The 17,078-nt window shown below is 39.3% G+C and overlaps 1 protein-coding gene across 3 annotated transcripts in view; it reads left to right on the top strand.

The window, feature by feature from the left end:
* NELL1 (neural EGFL like 1) overlaps positions 1 to 17,078 on the top strand; it is a 950,583-nt gene that overhangs the window by 36,638 nt on the left and 896,867 nt on the right. The window contains exon 1 of one of the 3 annotated variants that reach the window (XM_053561807.1): positions 13,187 to 13,248. The exons of the other annotated variants lie outside the window; for them this stretch is intronic. The gene's annotated coding sequence lies outside the window, so the exon portion shown is untranslated. Of the gene's footprint in view, positions 1 to 13,186; positions 13,249 to 17,078 lie in introns of those variants that run through there. 3 annotated transcript variants of the gene reach the window in all.

The following is a 17,078-nucleotide window of genomic DNA, read 5'->3' as shown; positions in this document are numbered from 1 at the left end:
ACCATTCAACATCTGCACTTAACAGATATCTACAGAACATTTCATCCAAACAAAACTGAATACACATTCTTCTTATCAGACCATGAAACATACTCCAAAATCGACCCCACATCCTAGGTCACAAATCTAACCTCAGCAAATTAAAAAAAATAGATATTATTCTTTGCATCTTCTCAGACCATCATGGAATAAAATTTGAACTGAATAACAACAGGAACCTGCATACCCATACAAAAACATGGAAGCTAAACAACCTTATGCTGAAGGATAGATGGGTTATAGACGAGATTAAGAAGGAAATCAAATTTTTGGAACAAAACAGCAATGAAGACACGAATTACCAGAACCTCTGGGATACTGCAAAGGCTTGCAGTGCTATAAATTTTCATCTTATAGGGATCCCCGAAAGCCACAAAGTGGCTTCACAAGGCACAGAGTCTGTTCTCCATGAGATTATGAAGGAGAACTTTCCAGACATGCCAAGAGATTCTTTTTTTTTTTTATTGTTGGGGATTCATTGAGGGTACAATAAGCCAGGTTACACCGATTGCAATTGTTAGGTAAAGTCCCTCTTGCAATCATGTCTTGCCCCCATAAAGTGTGACACACACCAAGGCCCCACCCCCCTCCCTCTGTCCCTCTTTCTGCTTCCCCCCGATAACCTTAATTGTCATTAATTGACCTCATATCAAAATTGAGTACATAGGATTCATGCTTCTCCATTCTTGTGATGCTTTACTAAGAATAATGTCTTCCACTTCCATCCAGGTTAATACAAAGGATGTAAAGTCTCCATTTTTATTAATGGCTGAATAGTATTCCATGGTATACATATACCACAGCTTGTTAATCCATTCCTGGGTTGGTGGGCATTTAGGCTGTTTCCACATTTTGGCGATTGTAAATTGAGCTGCAGTAAACAGTCTAGTACAAGTATCCTTATGATAAAAGGATTTTTTTCCTTCTGGGTAGGATGCCCAGTAATGGGATTGCAGGATCAAATGGGAGGTCTAGCTTGAGTGCTTTGAGGTTTCTCCATACTTCCTTCCAGAAAGGTTGTACTAGTTTGCAGTCAGTCCCACCAGCAGTGTAAAAGTGTTCCCTTCTCTTCACATCCACGCCAGCATCTGCAGTTTTGAGATTTTGAGATGTGGGCCATTCTCACTGGGGTTAGATGATATCTCAGGGTTGTTTTGATTTGCATTTCTCTAATATATAGAGATGATGAACATTTTTTCATGTGTTTGATAGCAGATAGTTTCAGAACTCCAGCACCACTCAACCCAAGGGAAATTTGGGAAATTTATAGCACTGCAAGCCTTCCTCAAGAAAATGGAAAGAGAGGAAGTTAATAACTTAATGGGACATCTCAAGCAACTGGAGAAGGAAGAACACTTCAACCCCAAACCCAGCAGAAGAAAAGAAATAACCAAAATCAGAGCAGAATTAAATGAAATTGAAAACAAAAAATTATACAACAGATCAATAAATCAAAAAGTTGGTTATTTTGAAAAGATTAATAAAATAGATAAACCTTTGGCCAATCTAAGCAGGATAAAAAGAGTAAAATCTTTAATTTCATCAATGAGAAATGATAATGATGAAATAACAACGGACCCCTCAAAAATTCAAAAAATCCTTAACGAGTACTACAAGAAACTCTACTCTCACAAATATGAAAATCTGAAAGAAATCGACCAATACCTGGAAGTATGCCACCTACCAAGACTTAGCCAGAATGAAGTGGAAATGTTGAACAGGCCAATATCAAGTTCTGAAGTAGCATCAACTATACAAAATCTCCCTAAAAAGGAAAGCCCAGGACCAGATGGCTTTACGTCAGAGTTCTACCAAACCTTTAAAGAAGAACTAGTACCTATATTACTAAACCTCTTCCAAAATTAGAAAAAGAAGGAATATTACCCAACACATTCTATGAAGCAAACATCACCTTGATCCCCAAATCAGGGAAAGATTCAACAGGAAAAGAAAATTATAGACCAATATCACTATGAATATCGATGCTAAAATACTCAATAAGATCCTAACAAACAGAATCCAACAACACATGAAAAAAATTATATACCACGACCAAGTGGGATTTATCTCAAGGCTGGTTCAATATATGTAAATCTATAAATGTAATTCAGCACATAAACAAACTAAAAAATAAGGACCATATGATTCTTTCAATTGATGCAGAAAAATTTTTTGATAATATCCAGCATCCCTTCATGATCAGAATACTTAAGAAAATGGGTATAGAAGGGACATTTCTTAAACTAATAGAGGCCATCTACAGCAAACCCACAGCCAATATCGTATTGAATGTAGTTAAATTGAAATCATTTTCACTTAGATCAGGAACCAGGCAAGGTTGCCCATTGTCTCCATTGCTCTTTAACATTGTAATGGAAGTTTTAGCCATTGCAATTAGGGAAGAAAAGGCAATCAAGGGTATCCACATAGGGTCAGAAGAGATCAAACTTTCACTCTTTGCAGATGATATGATATGATCGTATATCTGGAAAACACTAGGGATTCTACTACAAAACTTTTAGAAGTGATTAAGGAATATAGCAATGTCTCAGGGTACAAAATCAACACCCATAAATCTGTAGCTTTTATATATACCAATAATAACCAAGCCGAAAAAACAGGCAAGGACTCTATTCCTTTCACAGTAGTGGCAAAGAAGATGAAATATTTGGGAGTATACCTAACAAAAGAAGTGAAAGATCTCTGCAAAGAGAACTATGAAACTTTAAGAAAAGAAATAGCTGAAGATGTTAAGAAATGGAAAAACATACCATGCTCATGGCTGGGAAGAATCAACATTGTTAAAATGTCTATACCGCCCAAAGCAATATATAATTTTAATGCAATTCCTATTAAAGCTCCATCATCATATTTTAAAGATCTTGAAAAAATAATACTTAGTTTTATATGGAATCAGAAAAAACCTCAAATAGCCAAAGCATTACTCAGCAATAAAAACACAGCTGGAGGAATCATGCTACGAGACCTGAGACTGTACTATAAATCCATAGTGATCAAAACAGCATGGTATTGGCACAAAAACAGAGAAGTAGATGTCTGGAACAGAATAGAGAACCAAGAGATGAATCCAGCTACTTACCATTATTTGATCTTTGACAAGCCAATTAAAAACATTCAGTGGGGAAAAGGTTCCCTATTTAACAAATGGTGCTGGGTGAACTGGCTGCCAACCTGTAGAACATTGAAACTGGACCCACACCTTTCACCATTAACTAAGATAGACTCTCACTGGATAAAAGATTTAAACTTAAGACATGAAACTATAAAAATACTTGAAGAAAGTGCAGGGAAAACTCTTGAAGGAATCGGCCTGAGTGAATATTTTATGAGGAGGACTCCCCAGGCAATTGAAGCAGTATCAAAAATACACTACTGGGACCTGATCAAACTAAAAAGATTCTGCCCAGCCAAGAACATAGTGAGTAAAACAAGCAGATAGCCCTCAGAATGAAAGAAAATATTTGCAGGTTATACCTCTGATAAAGGTCTAATAACCAGAATCCACAGAGAACTCAAATGTATTAGCAAGAAAAGAACACGTGATCCCATCTCAGGGCGGGCAAGGGACTTGAAGAGAAACTTCTCTAAAGAAGATGGATGCATGATCTACAAACACATGAAAGAAAGCTCATCATCCTTAATCATCAGAGAAATGCAAATCAAAACTACTTTGTGATATCACCTAACCCCAGTAAGAGTAGCCCATGTAACAAAATCCCAGAACCAGAGATGTTGGCATGAATGTGTAGAAAAGGGCACACTTCTACCCTTCTGGTGGGAATGCACACTAATACGTTTTTTCTGGAAGGATGTTTGGGGAATACTTATAGACCTAAAATAGACCTGCCATTCGATACTATAATTCCTTTGCTAGGTTTATACCCAGAAGACCAAAAATCACAATATAACAAAGACATCTGTACCAGAATGTTTATTGCAACCCAATTCATAATTGCTAAGTCATGGAAGAAACCCAAGTGCCCATCGACCCACGAATGGACTAGCAAATTGTGGTAAACGTATACCATGGAATATTATGCAGCCTTAAAGGAAGATGGAGACCTTACCTCTTTCATGTTCACATGGATGGAGCTGGAACATATTCTTCTTAGCAAAGTATCTCAGGAATGGAAGAAAAAGTATCCAATGTACTCAGCCCTACTATGAAGCTAAATTATAGCTTTCACATGAAGGTTATATTCTTCTTAGCAAAGTATCTCAGGAATGGAAGAAAAAGTATCCCATGTACTCAACCCTACTATGAAGCTCAATTATAGCTTTCACATGAAGGCTATAACCCAACTATAGCACAAAACTATGAGGAAAGGGCCAAGGGAAGGGAGCGGGGAGGTTAGGGTGGAAGGAGGGTAATGGGTGGGACCACACCTACGGTGCATCTTAGAATGGGTACAGGTGAAACTTACTAAAGGCAGAATACAAATGTCTACATATAATAACTAAGAAAATGCCATGAAGGCTACGTTGAACAGTTTGATGAGAATATTTCAGATTGTATATGAAACCAGCACATTGTACCCCTTGATTGCAGTAATGTACACAGCTATGATTTAACAATAAAAAAAATGTTTCTTGTCCTTTCTTCAATTTCTTTTATAATTAGTTGTGTATCTTCTTTAGCAATCACTCAGAACTATGAAAACAGAATCAAATTTGAGTGATGGTTCTTCTCTGTGTTTGCTTCTGTAGTACTTACCTGCTTTTCTTCTTGCCTTCTAGACCCGTATTTCCCTGTAACCTTTGCCGGCTCCTGCTCAGCTCCTATAGCTCCCAATGTTGGACTGAGTGCCGTGTGAGCTATCTTCTCCTCTCACATGATCTCTGGTCTCGTGGCTTTGAATATCATCTGACCCCGATGATACATTTATATTTCTAGCTCACAACTCTTCTCTGAAAGGCAGAATTGAATATCTGGCCCTCTAGTTAGCATTTCCACTGTAAGGTGTCAGAATTGCTCACTCTCCCTGCCTCCCTACTTTGGACATTTTTTGCCTCAATCCCAAGCATTCTTTGTCTCAGTAAATAGCTTCATAATTTCCCCTGTTGCTCAGGCCCCAAACTTAGGGACCATCCTTGAACACTTTTGTCTTTATATCCCTAATTGAGTCTGTTATTGGTAATTGGTACCATCTCCTGTACTTCCGGAATGTATGTTGAATTACATCATGCCTCACCATTTCCATACTCACAACCTTACTCCAGGCTATGGTCATTTCTTGCTTAGAATATCACAAAAGCCTCCTGTAACTGGTGTCCTGTCATCCTGTTAGGCAACTCTGCAGTCCATCGTACATACAACAGCCAGATGTGTTACTGTTAGATTTAGAACTCTTCCAATGACCTATCAATATGCTTCAAATAAAATCCAAACTGAAGAACTTTCTTGCAAAGCTTTACCTTATGTGACGCCTTCTTATCTCATCCATGTCACCGCCCATCTTCCCTGCTCCCCATAATCACACCAGTCTTCTTCCTGTCTGAACACACTTATCAGTCAGCTATTGCTGAACTCTAAAACTCAGGAGCATGCAATAGTAAGCATGTATTCTCCCTTTTATAGGACTGTAAGTTGACTCAATCAGCTACTCCAGGCTGAGCTTGACTGGGAGGTTCTGCCTCAAGATGGAAATACAGTTGGTCTTGGCTTTTCCTAGTCATGTAAGCTCCAGTCTGCTCATGCATGGCCATTCTGGAACCCAGAGAAAAGGGGTGGCAACTACTCAGGGCAGGCTGTTCTTCACTGCACAGGCAGGTTTGAAACCTTTGTTTGTATCACTTCTGCTTATACTCTGTTACCCAAAGCAAAGTCACATGGCCAAACTCAGCATCAGGGGGAAGGTAGTATGTCCTGCCCATGGTGGGCGGTCTGGAGCATGACACTCTTCAAGCTTGTTACTGCTGCAGCATCTTTTGTTGTTGTTGTTGTTTCCTCTGCCTGCCTTGGAGTTCACCCAGATCTCCACTAGCCTGCTTCTCATCATTCAATTCTTGACTTACATCTTACCTCTTTAGAGATGTCTTTGAAGATCCTCACCTTGGCAAGGAAGCCTCCTCATTCGCTCTCCACCACATTGCCCTATTTTATTTGCACTTTGTTTGAATCCAATTCTTACATGCTTGAAAGCCCAATTATTGAAAATTATAGGCCTCATACACTGTGGATCTGAGTAAGCATCACCACACATGATAGGGTTAACCAAGTGACACCCTGCAGTCTAAATTGTTGATTATGGACTTAACATTAATTTATAGGCAGTCATAACTGACGGCTGCAATCAACTGAAGATAGCAATGATATTGACGTCATTCTTCCTAAACATTGTGGGCCTCACCACCTGCTGCATGTGTTCATACAAAGTAGGAGCTTTGAATGTTGCCAAGTATTTGAGTCCTGAATAAACTAGAAACACACTAATTTTAGTTGTCAACAAGTTTAGTAATCTACTTAGTAAGTTACTCGTAAGTCACCTTTCGTTGTAGATAACACTTTGAAATGAGATGATATTTATTGATGCAATTAAAAAAACCTTTATTTTTTTCATCAAGTTTGAGACTCATCAAGAGAACTTTTATGGCCTGCCACTCGGCACTGTGTCATACGTGAAGAATCACTGATCCCCAACAGTCCCATCATCTTCTAGATGAGGAAGACATGGAGGCTCAAGATGGGGAAATGACTAGACTGACTTATTCCTTTTTGTGTTGCTATAACTTGCAGAGGTCCTCAAACTTTTTAAACAGAAAGTTTTAAAGTTTGGGGCCAGTTCATTGTCCCTCAGACTGTTGGAGGGCCGGACTACAGTTTAAAAAAAAAAAAACAAAAAACTATGAACAAATTCCTATGCAAGTGCACATATCTTATTTTGAAGTAAAAAACCCAAATGGGAACAAATATAATCACACCGCCTCATGTGGCCCGCAGGCCGTAGTTTGAGGACCCCTGCAAAGGAATCCTGGAGGCTGGGTCCTTTATAAGGAAAAGAGTTTATTTGGCTCACGGTTCTTCAGGCTGACAAGGAAACTTGGCCCTGGCATCTGCTTCTGGTGGGGCTTCAGGGAGCTTCCAATCCAGGTGGCTGGCAAAGAGGGAGCAGGGGTGTCACCTGGCAAGAGGAGGGGCAAGAAAGGGGGAGGCGGTGCCAGCCTTGGTTAGACAAACAGCTCTCCTGTGAACTGCTGATTGCAGGGAGGGCACCACGCCATTCCTGAGAGATGCACCCCTGTGACCCTCACACCTCCCCCCAGGCACCACAGTCAACACCAGGGATCAGATTTCAATGTGAGATTTGGCAGGGCCAAACATCCAAACCATATCACTGGGAAGTAGCAGCTGGACTATGAACTGCCCTCCTGGTCCTCTGACTGAGCTTGTGTTCCATGTTCCTTCTGCTCCTCCATGCCACACTTCTGTGCAAGGTGAAAATGTTTTCACAAGCAAAGGGAGTTTCTTACCCGTCTACAATGTGTTCACTCTGATTATTTAATAATGAGACTGTGAGGCAGGCAAGGACAGATAGTGTCCTGTTTAGCAGGAGAGGAATCTGAGACACGGTTTCAGAACGTCAGGCAGTGAGTGACGCTACTAGAGTCCATGTCCGCTGGGTTCGGGAAGACTTCTCTGGTCATTTGGATGGTGGCCACAAACAGTGGCTATCTTTTGGTGGTGTCAGTTATTCCAGGGAGAAGCACAAGCTTTGATCTTATTTCTTAGTGTAGTTAATAGAACGATGTTCTTTGGGAGTCCAACGGAGGTCTTTAAGGTTTTCAAGAACTTTAAGGCAACATGGATAAGTGGAAAGGCATATTTTGGAGTTAGATAGCTTTGGGTTCAAAGCCTTCTGCCTGCCTACTAGGCTGGTAATCTTAGGCAAGTAACAACTGCTGTCACCGCAGACTAACAGCCTGTAAGACGGACATAATATTCAACCCCCTTAGTTATGTACAAAGGAACTGTAGTATGTGGCACATAGTAGGTGCTTACCAGTGGTTATTACTATTTAATGTGGTATTGAACATTGTTCTTTTGTGATTCTATCATGTTTTCCAAGTGTGATTTTAAGATAGAGGGCACTGAAGTGAAATTTTATTTACACAAAGCACTCTAGATCATTTTTAGACCTGTTATCTTGATACACTTACTAATATTTACATCATTTGTTTCTCTGTGGTGAGTTTCATAAGTGGAAATCCAGAATGTATACTGTGTATGTCTCCCTGGTTCTATACCATTGCACTCTGAAGGATGGAAGGAACCTTGAAAAGTCTTTTGGCCCATGTCTGTGACTGAAGTTAACACCTTGCTCACACCATCCCAGGCTGATAAAAAACTCATTTTCTTTGCCCTTAAAGGAACAAGTCTCCAGTGGTGACTTTTAGTTGATTATTGATCTGCTCCCCTTCAGTTCACAGATGTGTCTTATTCACAATTACATGTCTGACTTCCTTCTTACAAAACACCTGCCACATATAATTATTCCGTGGAACAATCGCAAGTTGGCTCAGAGTGATGGGTTGTGCTGACCAGGAGGGCAATTGAACGTACATGTGTTTACATAGTGAGAAATTGTTAAGTAGTCTCAGTGGACAATGATTCTGGCTTTGAGGTTCTGTGCAGAAAAAGCTATCAGTATGTGGTCATGTATATTTGGGAATATTTTAATGATGGTATAAATAGAATAATGCTGAGTCATTGGCCATAAGCGCCTAAGCACGGCTTCTTCAACACGAAGAGCATGTCTTGGTCAGCAAGATCTCAGGTAGTCCAGGCATGATGAGAAGGAAGCACTGTAAAGTGTGGCGTTCTTTCATTCAAAACAGAGATGAAATTTAGAAGGAGTGTATTTTCTGTTGCCTATGAAAGAATACCTGAAACTGGGTCATTCATAGGGAAAGGAATTTATTTCTTACAGGTCTGGTGGCTGAGAAGCCCATGGTGTAAGGGCTGCATCTTGTGAGCACGTCCTTGCTGGTGGAGACTCTGCAGGGTCCTGAGATGCACAGCCTGGCGGCTGAGCACACTAGCTAGCTCAGTTCTCTCTTCCTCTTCTTATAATACCACCGGTCCTACTCCCTGGACAACCCATGGATCCACTGACCCATTAATCCATTAATTCTAGAGTGGATTAACCTATTCAAAAGGGCAGAACCCTCACTACCCAATCATGTCTTCAAGGCCTCACCTCTCAAGACTACCACATTGGGGACTGAATTTCAATATGAGATTTGGAGGGGACATATATTCAAATCATAACAGAAAGCATTTATGCAGAGAACAATGGTCATATGGAGATAAAAGTCATCTGGGTATTAGAGGGAAACCTAAGTGTGTGGGCTTTAGCCCTTCCTAAGCATGGCAGCTGTGTGTGGCTTCCCTTGTGTGTGTAGTCGGGTCCCATGTGTCAGTCCCTCGGTGCCCTCCTCTCTCCCATCCTCTCCCTCCTCTGTCCCATCTATTGGCGATACTGCATGAAGGACAGGCTGGCTTAGAAGTGGAACTTACACTCTTAGTGGCTTTCTGACTGCTTAGATAGCTAAGCACCAGTTGCTCTTCTTATCCTTGCTGTAGCCAAAGAGGGTGGAGCTTTCGCTGAAGGTTGTTTGCATGTATTTGTGACTCATTTTTATTGTCCATTAGTCTTCCATTCTATGAATATATTTTCATTTATTTAGATAAATATCCAGGAGTGGGATTGCTGGGCCAAAGGGCAGGAGTAACTTTATAAGAAGTCACCAAAGAACCTGTGTAACATGAACTAGTACTCAGCCATCAAAAGAGGGAGGCTTCGCATCTTTTGTATTTCCTCGGATGGATTTGGAGAACATGCTCCTAAGTAAAGTATTTCGAGAATGGGAAAGCAAGCATCCCATGGGCTCGATACTATGCTGAAACGGGTAGATCAACAATTACAGGCTCACACAGCAGAAAAACATAAATTCAAGAAGTGGGGAGGGGGAAAGGGGGACAGGGGTTTGGTAAGTTGCCATCTAGTGAGTACAACATGCTGGGTATGTGGCATACTACCTGGGTGAAGTACACAACTACAACTTGGATTTCACCTTACAAAGACAAACAACATAACCTAATCATATAAACCCTCATCCTAGTCAAAAAAAAAAAAAAGAAAAAAAAGGGAAGCTATCAAAGTGTTCTCCAAAGTGGTTGTTTATGTTACAAGCCCATCAGCAATGTATGAGATTTCCAATTGCTGCACATCCTTACCAACGTTTAGTGTTATCAGTCCCTGTGATTTTAGCATTCAAATGTGTGTTTAGTGGTATTTCATTGTGATTTTAATTTGCATTTTTCCTGATGGGTAATGATATTTAGCATCTTTACACGTATGTTTTGTTTTCATTCCTATACCTTTCTGCAGAATCTGTTCTTTACTCATTTTTATTATTTAAAAAAAAATCATTGGTGTGTGTCACACTTTATGGGGGCAAGACATGATTGCAAGAGGGACTTTACCTAACAATTGCAATCAGTGTAACCTGGCTTATTGTACCCTCAATGAATCCCCAACAATAAAAAAAAAAAAAAAAAATCATTACTTGTAGGAGTTTTTTTTTTTTTTTTAAATATATTCTGGCTACAAGTTTTTTTGTCATATTTGTGAATTATAAATATTTTCCTCCCATCTCTGGCTTATCTATTCATACCCTAGTTTGTGTTTTCATGAACAGAAATTTTTAAATTTTGATAAGGTTCACTATATAATTATTTTTCTTTTGTGGTTGGCTTTTTGTATTTTGTTTAAGAAATCTTTGTCTACTCTAAAGTTATGAAGAAATTTTGGAGGAAATTTATGGTTCCAGCCTTTATGTGTAATCTATGACGCATCTGGAATTCATATTTGTGTCCGGTTTGAGATAAAGGTGGAGATTTATTGTTTAAAATACAGATCTTCAGAAGTTCTGGCACTTTGTGCTAAAAATACTTTTGTTTTCCTGTTCTGTGGACTTGGTGACTTTGTCAATAATTATTTCACTGCATGTGTGCCTGTTTCTATACTCTCCATTCTGTTTCATGGATCTATAGCTTTATGCTTCTGCTAACACCATATTCTGTTGGTTATTACAGTTTTAAGATGAGTATTGATGTCAGGCAGTATAAAAATGCCCCCTTTTTTCTTTTTTATGACTGTGTGGCTAGTCTAGATCCTTTTCATTGAAATTTACATTTTAGAGTCTGTTGTCAATTTCCTCAAAAAATCCTGTTGAGATGTTAATTTGGATTCCATTAAATCTATGTAACAAATTGGGATAATGTCTACTTTAAAAATATTGAGTTTTCCATGACTTGGTTCATGAACATTGTATATAACTTTATCAATTTAGATTTCTTTAGTATTTCTCAGCATTATTTTGTGGTTTTTTTTATTAGACTGTCGTTGATAATTTAAATGGTTTTGCATTTAACTTTCATTTTTAATTGGTACTATTTTATAGAATTGCAATTAACTGTATGTACTGACCATTTATCTTGAGACTATTCTAAATCCTAAATTTACTTGTTCTAGTACCTTTTTTTTTTTTTGCTGTTCTATACGTTTCCTTCATTTACAATTACACCATCTATCAATAATGGCAGTTTTACTTCTTTCTAATCTTTTGTCTTTTATTTTATTTCTTATTGTATTGCACTATTTAGTACTTCTAGTACAATGCTGAATAGGAATTTTGCTGAAAATGTTTGTTCTAACCTTTGTTGAAAGCATTCAATATTTTGAGCCTAATGTTACCTGTAGGTTTTTGTTACAGATGTTCTGTATCAAAATGAGGAATTGTCATCTGCTCCTAGTTTGCTGAGAATTTTTTCTTTTAAATCATTATGAATGGTGCATTTTTTTCCCAAGTGCTTTTTCTGCATATATTGAGAAGCCTAGGCACCAATTCTAGTTTTAATCAGCTTTGGGAGCAAACAATTCAACAGCAGCAACTGTGGGAGGGTAAAAATTTATAAACATCTTTTGTAAAGATGATGAAGGAAGGCTGGTTTTTCTTTGAGAATTTTCTCTATTAAATAAAGCCATAACTAGTAAGAACACAAAAGTATTATTTACCCAAATTATCGTTTTAACTTTAAGCAGAAAATTTCAGAGATATGTCAGATATGTCCTGTGTACCATAAATTACCATGAATTTAAGATCTTATCATTAATGTTGGAGGAAATAGAAGAAAAACGAGAAAAAAAAAATGGGCACCAGGCTTGAAAGAGAAGGTGTAAGCTTCACAGATGACACAGAGACACTTTCTCTCATTTAAGTCAATTGTTCCTTCTAGAAGAATGATCTTAGTACAGGACAGTGTGAAGCAAATAGGAAAAAGAGAAAATTAAAGTCCAAATCACTTTGGTTACATGAGCCAATGAAATTTGGTTATAGCATAGAAAGAGAGCCTTGGAGTGCTTTCAACCAGCCCCGAATACGGATGAACCTCATTCAAAGAAAAAGAACAAACCTAGTTTTGATCATCAGACTTCTGTCCTATAATCTTAGGAAGATCATGGAGAGTAAGGGAAGTGCAGAGGGTCCCCATATTATCCATCCTTATTATTATTATTATTATTTTATGTAATAATCATACTGAGTATTTAATTAAATAGGTATAAAGTTAGGACGTTAAAAGGAAAAAAGTTATACTGTTACATACATAAGTAAATAGCAATTACAACTGTAAAAGCAAAACAAAAATGCCTTTCTATTACTTCCTAGTCTTGTCTAGAAATAGGAAACATCAGAGGGATAGCAAGCATTCCTGCCACCCAGCTTGCTTATTATTATTTTTAAGGGAGAAATTTTGTATTCCAAAAAGCCTAGCCTAATGATCTTAATATCTCTTCTTGGAAAAATTCTAAATTAAAAAAAAAAATTAAACAGATGGCAACATTAGAAGAGAAATGATTGTCTCCCCTGGAGCTAGTTCAAGAATGTATTCAAATGTCACGTATATTCTTGGCTTCTTGGATTCCGGAAGCCTCCTTAGATTAGTTCAGTTTGGTCTTGGTGCATCTATGTTAATCATGCTTGACTCTAGCTCTGACCACACTTTTCTTGTTATGTGTGTCCTGAAATGTCTGTCTCCTTCTCTAGACTCCCTCTTCAGAGGCCAGGGCCAAGTCTCTTCTGTGTTGTGTCTCTGAGTTTAGCACAGTTCCTGCAACTGTGAAGGTGTGTAGTAAATATTTGTGTGGTAAATGCAATGACTGAGCTCACCAAAGTCACATTCTTTTCTTTCTTTCTTTCTTTTGAGACAGAGTCTCACTACGTTGCCCTCGATAGAGTGATAGAGTGCCATGGCGTCACAGCTCACAGCAACCTTAAACTCTTGGGCTCAAGCGATTCTCTTGCCTCAGCCTCCGAGGTAGCTGAGACTACAGGCGCCCACCACAATACCCAGCTATTTTTGTTGCTGTTGTCATTGTTGTTTAGCTGGCCCGGGCAGGTTTTGAACCCTCCAGCCTCAGTGTATGTGGCTGGCACGGTAACCACTGTGCTATGGGTGCCAAGTCCAAAGTCACATTCTTAAGTGAATTTTATGTAGCAGCCAAACTTTTTTACTTGCGAAAGATCAATAGCTACATCAATGTGGCTTAGTAAAAAGAAGAAATTTCATTGGCTCATGTAACCAAAGTGATAGAAGTAACCTGAGTGCTCCTGGATTAAGGTGCTCCAATGATATCATCATAGCTTTAATTTCATGTTCTCTCCATTTCTTTGCTGTTTTGGGCTGGCTCTCTTTAGGCAGGCTGCCCCGCTGGTGGCAAATTGACCTAATACTTATAACACATCCTCTCAGGAATTGCAATGGGTAGATACTCCTTTTATCAATACATGAACAAAACTTCTGGAACTGTGTCTCCTTGATTTGGTGTGGTGCATATATCCTTAAGCCAAAGCTCTGATCAAGAGGATGGATGGTGCTGATCAATCAGACCTGAGCCACATGCCTTTCCAAACAGGTGTGGGGAGGAATCAATACTGCATCATATGAACTCAAAGCAGGCGAGTGTTCACCAAAAGAAGGGAGGAATGCATGATTAACAGGAAAAATGAAATGCAGGTACCTCTACATTCTGGACCAGCTCATCCATTGCTGTCTTGCAGACAAGTTCACTTTGATTCCAGCAGGGCCTTTAACAGTCTCTCAGGCTCTTCTTTGGGTAAGATGATTGAATGTGAACTTGATAATACAGGGTGTCCATAAAGTTTCAGTGCAATTCCAAATATTTGACTATTTTAAATTGCACACGAACTTTATGATACCTGGTCTAGGTAGGCAAAATTTTAGTTTGCTGAAGAAACATAGCAGTGTTCCTTTATGAATTGATGTTGACCCAGAAACTCATCTCCAGGGCCCTGCTGCCTAGTTCTGTATTTAACTAGGGATGGTTATACTTCTGGGATGGTATTACTCATCAGTGACATACATAGAAACATCTCAGGTATATTTATCAAATCTTTAGGTCAGTTGTTCCTAGAATTTTGGGTTTTGCAGTCTGGTAAATTTGTAGAAAAAAATTAAAAAATGATTTCAGGGTCTCTGGCTTTTTATTTTTGCCAAGTAGGGATGTAAATATATATGAATTGTCATCCATGAATTTCACCAAGGTGCTTAATATCAAGAAAAGAAAGGGTATTATGTCATAAGAACAGACAAGCACTCTTAACGAAGTATAATTGGCTGCCTTATACTGACATTAAAATAAAATTATGAATATAACACAAACGATTTCAACATAAAAATTCAATTTTCGAAATTACAATGAACCTAATTTCTGTAATTTTCTCTCTATCGATTTGTCATTTTGGAGATTTGTATTTGACAGTGCATCACAGCATGAAGCTTTAATGTCAGCCTGTGAACGTGATTGTTTTAGTGGAAAGTTCAGGTTCAGATAGCTCTGCAGACAAAAATGGAAGAATCAAACCATTTTTCTGTCGAGTGCTGTTTCACTCAAATCAAATATTTTGCTCTACTTCGAATGGTTGGGAAACAACTCTCTCACCCTCAAGCCACATATGCTTATATCTGTGGCCTGACACTTTTCAGCCATTTCTTCTTTCTTTTTCCCCACAGGCAGGGAAGAAGCTATGGTATCTGGCAGTGAGGTGTGCAGGAGAGATGGTAGGGGGCACTCTCACCTGGAGGGTGCTCAGGTAAAGACCCAGATCATCTCAGTTGAAACAGGCAGGAAACCAGCTGAGAGTGATGCTGCCCACCGGCAGTCACCCCTATCAGCCCAGAACCTGTTTGCAGTCTCTGATTTGGGAGCTGCTGCTGGAAGTGATGGAGAACTGGGACAAAAAGCTCCTTCGTTGAATGTTAGAAACAAGCCTCCCAGTATCTCTGTGGGTTGTAACCAGGAACTGAGATGAACAGGATGGAATTTCGTAGAGATTAATGGAAAATCCTTCCCAATGGCCCACAGCCTCAGTTGCACAAGAACAAGCCTATCTTGAGAGCAGTTCATGTGAAAAAGACCTGGGGTTTTTAATTGATTCGTTTAATATGATCCAGTTAAGCCTATGCCATCTATCTCAGGCCACCCTAATAGGGAGATAGTGTTCAGGTCCTGGGATATAGTGGGAGATAAAAGTTGTGCTAGAGCAGGGTTACCGAAATTTTGGACCGGGTATTTCTTTTTCGAGGGGGGTGGCACTAATTACATTCACGATGTTTTGCAAAGTTTTCATCACCCCAAACAGAATCCACTCAGTTTTTTCTCCCCATCCTATCACTGCCTTGCTGTAATTCCCAGACTCTGGATAAATCCTGCCATTCATGCTCAGTTGGGGTGGCGATACTTGGCTGCATATAGCTTTTCAAAGTTCTGCTAGCCCGTCTCAGCTGGGCTTTTACTTTTTCCTTTCTGTGTTTACATACCCCAATGCCTCTGACCCTATACTGGAGAGCAGCTGCTCCAAATCATTCAGTTTTTCTCATTTGTCCCACCCCATTGTCTTCTTCTTATGCTTGTCTTTATTTCACTAAAGTTTAGGTTATCTGAAATGAACTCCCTAAGCTCCTTTTTTTCCTCTAGAATTTCACCTCTAGAATATCACCTGCCTTCTCCTCCTTTAGGCTCAGCCTCTGCAAGCTGTGTGATTTTCTTCCTTTCTAGCACTAACTATTCCACCTAAGCCTGTGCAGTCTCCTGCCTCTAGAACTTGGTTTGAAAGCCATGCTCTCCCTTCCTTGCAATTTTGCTGTGTTTCTTCTGTTTGCTCTTAACAGACTGTATTAGTCTGCGCAGGCTGCCATAACAAAATACCAAAGACTGAATGGCTTAAAAAACAGAAATTCACTTTCTCATAGTTCTAGAGGCTGGGAAGTCCAAGATCAGGGTGAGGTTCTGGTGACAGTTTTCTTTATGGCTTGCAGATGGCCCCCTCCTTGCCATATCCTCACATGGCAGAGAGAGAAGTGGAGAGCTCTCTGGTCTCGTCTTATAAGGATGCTCATCCCATCATGAGGATCAAACCCTCATGACCTTACCTAAACCTACTCAACTCTGGAAGGTCTCATCTCCAAAAGCTATCACATTGGATGGAGCTTCAACATATGAATGTTTTGGGAGAGGGGACACTATTAAGTCCATAGTACATGACCATCTTTCTCTTTTAAAACACAAAACAGCCCTTCACTTTGGTATCCTCTTATACTAATCTCCCTTTTGTCCAGTCCATACTTCAAGCTGCAGCTGGCATTGTCCTCCCACAGGACCTATTATGGAATTTGGGTTGATGAATCTAAATTCTTTCGCTTGACATTTGAGACCGCCCATGAATCTGGCTCCAACCCATCTTTCTCATCTCCCATTACATCCCTTTTGTAATTCTAAGCTCTGCCCATCCTACTGCTAACCCTTGAGTGTTTGTAGCACTTTTGTGATGCCAGCTTTTCCTTTTGGTGTATTGTCATCCAGAGATGTTCTTGTCTCCATTTCAGCCCCTTTAACTTTCTTTATAAGTATCGTTTTTTTTAACCCATTCCAGAT

This window comes from Nycticebus coucang, chromosome 14, assembly GCF_027406575.1.
Source record: "Nycticebus coucang isolate mNycCou1 chromosome 14, mNycCou1.pri, whole genome shotgun sequence".
Lineage (NCBI taxonomy): Eukaryota > Metazoa > Chordata > Mammalia > Primates > Lorisidae > Nycticebus > Nycticebus coucang.
This window is presented reverse-complemented; position numbering and strand designations above follow the sequence as displayed.